General features: G+C 36.4%; 1 long non-coding RNA gene across 6 annotated transcripts in view; it reads right to left on the bottom strand.

Moving 5' to 3' along the window:
• Window positions 1–1,727: 1,727 nt before the first annotated feature.
• Window positions 1,728–9,218, bottom strand: part of LOC126637983 (uncharacterized) — a 42,736-nt gene continuing 35,245 nt past the window's right edge. For 5 of the 6 annotated variants that reach the window (XR_007628481.1, XR_007628485.1, XR_007628484.1 and 2 more), the window contains one exon: window positions 1,728–4,442. This is a non-coding gene — a long non-coding RNA (uncharacterized LOC126637983). The remainder of the gene's footprint in view (window positions 4,443–9,218) is intronic. The other variant, XR_007628483.1, reaches the window with a different exon arrangement.

Below are 9,218 nucleotides of genomic sequence, written 5' to 3'. Positions count from 1 at the left end.
GATACAGTCTCTGTTGGCTTCTCTAATTGCTTTTGCTGCACTATAAATTTTATTTCAGCCTTGCTCAAATCTACATTCTGTTTTTAGACCTAGCACCTACTAAATATTAGATAAGTTTCTCAAGTCTACTAACAAGTCAGATAAGGTGAAGGTAAAAGGCTGGGTATAACATATCTCTAACTGAGCACCTCACTAAAACCCTTCTCCTAGGATCCAATATGCAAACCTAGAGATCAATGATAGAAAAAACAGTACCCAGCACTAATACAAAATTCATTTTTTTGGAGGGAGAATCTACTTGTTGTCTGTGAACCCCCAATTCACAGCTCATCCGTTACAGAATTTCTCATCAGTGGCTGAAATTCTGGCAAAGCCTGGGCATCCATTCTCTCCAGGTACAACTTCTCTACAAGAATACTGCTCAGGGTGATTTTACCTGAAAAGCAGCCAAGAAATTCACTATGGATCAGAAATAGACTATTGCATTTCTAGATGCCAGAGATAAAATGAAGTGTGCTTCCAGATGTGAATGCATATATGCAAAACTTCACTGCAGCAAAAACATTCTGGTAGCAAGAGTTTCATACAGATCCTACATGCAAATGTCTCTGCAGATTCATCTGCAATAGAGATGAAATGTGATGTGAAGCTCCAAGGCCCAAGCTGAGGCTTCTTGGGGTGGATTTGCTATCTCAAGTCCAATCCTGAGCAGCTTCCTAGACTCCCTCTGTCCCTGCTCTCACCCAGAGCAGGAGGTCCCTGCTGAGATGAGCATGAACAGAGTTTATGTTGGTACCTACCCCCCCACCAGAAACATCCTGTGGGATTTGCATGTTGGGAACGTACACGAACATGTAGCAGAACCAAACATTTATGTGGGCCTTGCGAATCCTACTTCAGCCCCTTAAGCAGAAACCTTTATTCCCATTGCCTGCTTTTGGATCAAGAAATCCTGTGTTATGTACACCTTTACCAGCAATGCTAGAGGAGCTCTACTCTCCTTGAATGTGCACAATTTCCCATTAGTCTTCCTGAGATTTATGCATGCATCCAAAGAGAGAATGGCTCTCTATGAATGTTTTAACAATCAGAACAATGAAGCATTGTGCATCAGACTGTTAAAAATGTTTCTAAACCCTGTGTTCAATACACACTACTTGATTTCCAAAGCTACTCTGGACAGAAATGATTTAGAAAACAACTCACAAGTAAAGTAAAGCTCTTCTAATAAAACAAATATTTCACAGTTCATTTAATCTAAGATATTGAAAAGAACTGCCAGTACTCAGGTACGTGACCTGAAGCACAGAACTTTATTGCTTTCTCCACCAGGGATTAGAAATGTTTGGAGTAAAACAGTTGCTGCTAGGCAGGGCTTCCTTAAAGCTACCAGTCATATCCCAGGACCACTTATCCTTTCCCAAGCAGTACATAAAAAAAAGAGGGGGAAATTGAGGTCAAGAAGATTTCACTTTTATTTGTCTTTTATCTATCACATTGCAGAACAAATTAAAAATTCCCACCTAAATGAGCAAAATAGTTTAAAGCATTTGCATTTGGTAATATGTATTAGGAGCTTTACATTTTCTCACAAATTTTTTTTGCTAGAGGAAGTGTTTTATTCTAGAAGACCATTTGCCCTGTTGGTGCAACAGTGCTCTCTCGCAGTTCTTACAAAAATCTTCTATCTCACCATTTGTCCTCACGCATCCCTCTATTTCCCCTTCTCTTCCATTCAGTAAGATGCTTGTTCTAAGGGCACAAGAGTGTCATTAAGGTGGTCAGTCTGCAGAGTTGTAATATTTATGCATAATATTTGGAACAGACGAAGTTCATATCACTGAGACAATGTGAGGCCTATGCCCTGGACATTCTGTGCTGTGTGGCCAGTTACAACTAAATAGAGATTACAGATATCAGACTAACCAGATGGATAAATTAGTTTTCAACAAACAGATTTTTCATGGAGTGGAGTAGCTAGATTTTCTCACTGCACACTGTTATCTATTTTACGTTCTAGCATGTTAATAAAAATCAAATTATATTCAGGGAACCACAGCTCTTCTGTATTAATCTCAACAATCCAATGAATTATCAAAGTTCTCCAACTCTAATTTCTCTATGAGTTGATACTTTTGCAGTCTGAAATAACTAATGCATTCCCAAGGAAAAGAAAGTTAGTAAAGCTAAGTATCACTCAATCACAAAGTTTAAACTGAGTCTAATTAGCAGCATCAATGCTCTCTGTTGTTTAAGTACAATAAACTGCACAAGTGCAACCCCAGCCAAACAGCACACCTGTTTTCATATCTAAACAAAGATCAGATCCACAGTGCTAACCTTTTATTATATTAACCTCCATGGACTGCTTGGAAACCTGTTGAGGAAGGACACAGGAAGAGTGTGTGCCATAGGAAAATGCAGCAGCACATTCCAAAAATACTTGTAATAACGGTGAAACTTCTGAAGCTCTCACCATACCCAAATGAGAGATTAAGACCAAAACCACACCTCTCCTACTATATTTCCACAGCACTAATGCTGCCTACAGAATTAACTCATCTGAAGGAGACTCAAAGGCTTGTGCTGTTACTTCTTCATTGTCTTCTAATCAAAGATAATTTGATGAGTGAAATTATATTAAAAAAAATCTCCAATAAAACCTAATACTCTGAACTCATGGAGAAATTTAATTCCAATTGAAATCAATGGGATTTATGGGCCTAAGTGCCTTTGGGACTCTAAATCTTAGTATATATTTTTCTACAATGTAATAATCAATAGTTCTCAAGGCGAGAGGACTAGTAATGCTCCAGATCCCTTATGAAGATGAGGCTACTTTTTACCAGGTGTCTCTGAGGAGACTGAAAATAATTATTTGCTTTCTTATAGATCATCAGAAAAATATTAAAAGTTAAATCAGTTTCTTTTAATAAATACATGTGAACAAGTATCAAAGTGACAACCATTGATTTATTCATCTGTTTATCAGATATAGTGACTGAGCAAACCCCTCTTGCTAAAAGATTCACAGATAAACAAGACATCCATTGACAGCATAGACTATGATGAGCTGTTAGCTCTTGTATTGAAAAAATACAATGAAAGTTTCATAAGACATTAATAATGTGTAGCCCTTAGAAAAAGAATCAAGTAAAAATGATTTTTTTCCATGTTATTTTAAGTAAAATTTCTAGGTACAGAAATGAGGGCGGGGAGGGGAAGGAATATAAAATCACATTAAGCGAAAGTATAAAGTTTTCCTTCATATAGATTTTACATATAATTTTCCAGTTTATATTTTTTGGTATAATTGCATGATCAAATGTGTAAGATGCTAGGATATTTCAGTAATTAATATAATGTAAAGCAATACTAATGGAATAGCTTAGAATTGCTAGTTCAGTAGTTTGCTTTCTGCAAACTACATCATGTTACTGTATTGCTTTACTTAAAAGAATAACAAAATATTTATTTATGAAAAAATTTATTCTTCTAGACACATTTCACCTGATTGTTTGCACTGAACTCTAATTGCTCAAAAGCTTGATTTTCAAGTACTTGGTATCAGGAGATCACTTTTTGACAAATATGGCAGCTTTACATGAGAGATCAGCTCTTTTGAAAAATCAGGATTTTACTTACTTAAAGTTTTAAATATTTCTTCTGTTGGATTTTCCACCAAGTCATTTCACAACCTCCTATATTATTTTGACAGCAGTGAGTTGGCAAATTTCTCTTTCATACACATCCACACAAAGAGTGCATTGCCTTTGGAGATGGCTCCAGATAATAATTAATTGGAAATTGCATACATCCATTAGTAGAAGAACATCTAAGCAAACAGAAATGAAACAAAAAGAGCACTGTTTAGTAAAACCCTTGGAACTTAACCTGGGCTTTGCCTGCCCCAGCTGCCAGAAGGGGGTCTGAGTTGGGCATTTTCACAAAATGCTTCTAAAAGAAATCTGTTTCTCCTTCAAAGAAAAGATCTATCACAAAATAAAAAATATCTTGGTTTTCTACTTTGAAAAAGCTCTGGAGAGAAGGAATTTATTTTACTGAGCTAAAAGCAAAAGCAACTACCACACCATATAGTCAACTTCTGATAAAGCAGCTTGCTTATAGAAAAGCCCATAAATGCAGTATGTAAGTATGCATATAATATTCAGAAGTTTGTACATAATGGATTGGTTAGACTATCTTAAACAAGATTTGGTGAAAGAAAACCAGTAGGCTTTGATCTTTGCTTAAATAGATCCACCTAACATGAATAATTCACTCCAATTCGCTCCAGTTGCAAGGTGATGAGAAGTACATGGTAGACACCAACATGATGGGAGTCCTTTGATAGTGTCCATTTCCAAAGAAACCAAACTGAAATTCTGTCTTCAGTCACAAATGAAAAGGCAGGATTCAGACATCAAAGCATCCATCTTTTTCTAGAAAAAGCAGAGAAAAGAGACATCATTTTTATGCTAACAAAGGTAGAAATAATGCCTGTTTTCTCTCATCTTTATATAAAGCCATGGACATTGCTGGTCTATTGTGGATTTAACATACATTTTGAGAGCTGGACCAGCTCCATACTGACCAATAACCACTGCTTTTATCCCAAAAATCTGCACCACAGTTTTGTCTATGTGTAGCTCTTGTGTGAGACAGTCATAGAAAGAAAGAGCATTACCTTACTTCTCACAGTAGCTCTTGATTAACCTGTCTTTACAAAGCTATTCAGTATTTCTAAGTTACCTACCTTTTCCTCCTCTATGCTGCCAGAGCCATGGTTAAAATGGGGAGCATTATTTTCACACAGCCTGTCTGATTTTATCTTTCATTAACTTGCAAAGAATAAAATGCAGAGCAGTTTGGAGGAAAAGCTGTTCTTCAAATACCTGTCCTCTTATACTTCATGTGCTTCTGGCTTTGCAGTATTCTTAGTGCTCAGTTTTGAGCTCAGCAGTGTTGGAGCAAGTGGAGCAATAAATTTGCTTGTGACATTGTAAATGCCTTTTTACATGATTGCTATTCCTTAGCAATTATCTTTGCTAATCAATATCTTACAGTCTTTGGATGCAAGGCCCAGATGAAGTTCTAGCTGTCATATTGTAGGCTTCAGATGTTTTTATTGGCAATCAAGACCCAGCAATGTGTCTTCAAGGAAAACAGAGACAGGTCAGGGACTCTTCTCACGGTCTGATGTGACCTGAGTTCAATGTGTGGAGATGGGAACTGCTTTAAATTGACGTCCCATACACCGAGTACTGCAACAATCCATAGTCAAACCTTTTTAAAAAGCTACCATTCAAGTTGTGATCAAGTTATGTGAATACAAATTCTAGCTAGGTACAGACTGTGATTTTCAAATAATTTCCTGTTTTACAGTAGTTTCTAAAATGCCATGTTTGACGGTCATGGACAGTGATCTAGCCAGCTCTGAAGAACACAGATCATTCTTTAACAGTTCCAATGTGAATGCAGTCCAATAACTTGTCTTGGTCTGTACCAGAAGCTGCATTAAAAGCAGGACTCCATGGACATGTCTCCTTAGGAGATGCCTATTTTAACAGAAGATGAGAAAACAAAAGAAAGTCAGCCACAATATTGTATTTTTCAAAGTTCTGCAGTAGTGAAGGCTTTTAGAGATTTCCAGGAATTAATACCCTTTCAGTCAACCAGCTGAAGTATGTACAGAGTGGAAAGAGAAAATGACACTAGGTGGATCTATACTTAGGCAACAAGGAAGACATTTCTCTCATCTGCTTTCTGAACTACTTCTGTCCCTAGATCTGGCAACTTGGAATAGCTCCAAATTCCAAACCTCAGTGGAACAGCACTACATTGTACCATCTACCATCTACTTAAGAACTCCAGCATTAGGTATTGATAATTTAAGGGTAAATAGCTATCCTGTCTATGTATCTATCTTGTGTCCATGGATGAATGACTAGCATAATATATTTAAGTTATTTAAGATGAAAACAGCTATTTGTAAATTGTTTGCCCAAAATACAAATGTAAGTTATGAAACTCTCAGTGTTAGAAACCTGGTGCTTGATATTCTGCAAATCTGTTAGACAGGATTCAAGGCCTATATATGTGTCCAAACAGCATCACTGACCATTTCTTACCATTAGCATAAAATTCTCCAAATTGCTTGTCAGTTCATGAAGTATTTAAAATATTCAGTAAGCAACTAACAAATTGTTACTAATGCTATACATCAAATAAAATTGCACTATGAAAAATTGAAAACATGTTATACTTGAGCTGCATTTCAAATTATATGAACTTTCCTTTTTCTCTGCATTTTACCAGAAAAAGAATGATCCATACCATTAAAAAAAAAAAAAAAAAAAAAAAAAAAGAGTGTTTCTTTATTTCATTATAGTACAGCAGCTTTTGTCAGTAATGGGACTAGGTTCTGTAAATGGTGGGGCCAATAATAGGCCAAATTAAATTCTTAGATTACCAGACAGGTTAGTCAGGCACTTCCCAGTTACATCTTTGGGTTATTGTTTCTTATATTATACCAAGGGATATGATCAAGACATAGTGCATTTAATTTCAATTTCTAATTTTCTTTGGATAGATATTTAAATATGTTTTTCTCCTGCTAAGAACATTTGCATTAGGAGTTCCTTCCAATTGCTGAAAAAAATCTGAAGTTGCTGAATTTTCAGTGGAGCTACTGGGCCAAACCTGTTTCTGATGTAAATCTAGATAAATGGATTTAGTGCACCAACAATTGGCCACAGTGGTGTTTTACTTACCCTTACATATGCCTTGCCTCTCAATTGTATTCAATTTTCTATGGAACACTGCTAATAAAGATACCACTTCTAATGTTTTAAAGATATTTGAAGGCCTTGTAGAAAAAAGGGGCAGTTTTAATAAATAATAATCTATTCCTACTAGTGACTACATTTAGAAATATATAATCCTACAAACAATCCCACCTCACATGTATAAAGAAAAAAAATCACAAAATGAAGTAAAACCTTGCAAAGTAAACAGAATAATTATGCAAAGCTGCACTGTGGAGCAATTTAAGGCTTGGCCAATAGTGGGGGCTAATACTAACAAGAGTTTATTCTAAAAATAGCAGGAAAAGAAGATATATAGTATGCAACTATATTATTATATTATTATTATTCAAATGAAAATAATAAAAAGCTTTGTTTTGAATGATGCCTTCTGGGATTTTGCTTAAAGAAATCTTCTCCTTTCCTTTAATTATATTTGGGATAGAGTGAAACAGCCTTCATATAACATCTACTGCCACCCTTACAGGCGGCTGTGGTCACATGCACTCTTTGATGTGTGTTTTCAGAAAGTACAGCCTATTCCCCAAGTTTCAACTTGACTGAGTCAACCCAGCTCAGCCAACTGTACCACTGAAGACAGCAGCATCAGTCTGATGATAAACTGAGAAAGCTCATTGCACATCGAGCACTTACCTATGTATAGATACATCAAAACACATTTGCCATAGCAATTTCAGTTTCAGGTTCTTGTACTTTTTGTAGGAGTGCATCAAAACCATAAACCACTTTGACTTTTGCTTTGGACACTGCTCAGAGATACAGCAGCTCTCTTGCAAAATTTCCTAGTGACCTTAGTGGCTTAAGCAATTTCCCTGGCGCCTCATTCTCCAGATGTAAAGGGAGGGGAGTGTGATTTATTGGTTTGGGTTTTTTTACTTACTGCTTATTTCAGAGCAGTGAAAGACACACCAAAACCACAGACTTCAGGCAGCTTTACTCTGTCAAGCATTTAAGAATTGCTATTCCTAATCAGAATATCTATAGACACTAAGATATTGCAGTATATTAGAAAGGCTTCTCAGTTCTGTTGTGATTAAAAGAAGGAAAAGACAACACCCATAAAATTCTAATTAGAGAATTACTGACTCTAAGAGAGATTTTCAGAGGAGTCTGAAGAATGCAACACCTTTATTAAAAGGGATTTATTTTTTAACAAACCCAGCACTAGCTTGTAAATCAAACCAGCCTGTCCCCAACTTCCAAATAATTCTTGTTTCTTTTTGTGACCTACTGGCTAGTGCCATCTTGCCTTATTTACACTGCATACTATCAGAAAACCATACAAAAAATTTCAAACTTCAATTTCAGCCAACAGTAATGGAGAGTGTAACCTACACTGCCTTACAAAAGCCTCTTGCATCTGTAAGTAAATTAAACTAAACTTCTGAAAAACCTGTCTGCTCAATGCTATTGTGAACAGTATGAAGTAGATGGGAGGCAGGAGCACGGATGGGGTATATCCCATTTGCATAAGGAAGATAGCTCCTTTGTAAACATTGATACAGAATGGCAAGTCTAGCAATGACTTTTTCCCCCCTAAACTCTCTCCCCTCTGACTTACACATCCTTGTAATATATACTGCTGTTTTGACTTGAGCTATGCACCCAAATAGACTATTTGTGGAGTATTTGTGATGCACAGATCTATTATGCACAGCTATCAGAGGTCAAACACAGAGCAATTCTATACCTCTGATGTCAGCCTGAACAGAAGCATTGTTCTTGGCAGTGACAGGAAAAAGGCACCACATCCAAATTACTGAAAGCCTTCTCATGGCAGAAGAAAAAGCTGTCAGTTTAACAGCTGAACACAGAAGGTTCAACCAGTATATATCCTTCTCATTCAAGTAACATGAAACCCTGGAAAAAAAAATAGAAAGAAAAGGGGAAAAAAAAAAAACTGGAACTGTGTCAGATTTTTTAAGTTGGAAAAGCTCTTGTCAGTGCTGAACAAAGAAAACCAGCCATTTGTGTTGCCATTTGTGCTACTGAATTACAGAATAAAAGAAAAAGAAGGAGCCTCGATATAAATATATAATGTGCATGTCTGTACCAAAAGAGAAAATATTCTAAATTTACTGTAGTATCCTATTTACACTGCAAAGTAGGATGCAAATTGTGTGAATATCTGTTAACATACACACTCATATGATAGGTATATGATGATCTATAGTAAATCTATAAAATTCGTCCCCTATGTCTATTTCCCTCTTCTGTGTTTCATTACTCAAAACAAAAATAGTTCCCTCTAATTACCAGCCTCATATCTTATTCATGCTCAGTGTATGTTCCTTGAATAGCAACCCCAAACTCCACAGCTGTACTTAAAGAGCGAGGAGACATCCTCCCTGCCTGGGGTGAATGACCCCTTCACGCATCTTTGACAAAACA

This window comes from Myiozetetes cayanensis, unplaced genomic scaffold, assembly GCF_022539395.1.
Source record: "Myiozetetes cayanensis isolate MyiCay16 unplaced genomic scaffold, myiCay2020 scf16, whole genome shotgun sequence".
Taxonomy (NCBI): domain Eukaryota; kingdom Metazoa; phylum Chordata; class Aves; order Passeriformes; family Tyrannidae; genus Myiozetetes; species Myiozetetes cayanensis.
This window is presented reverse-complemented; position numbering and strand designations above follow the sequence as displayed.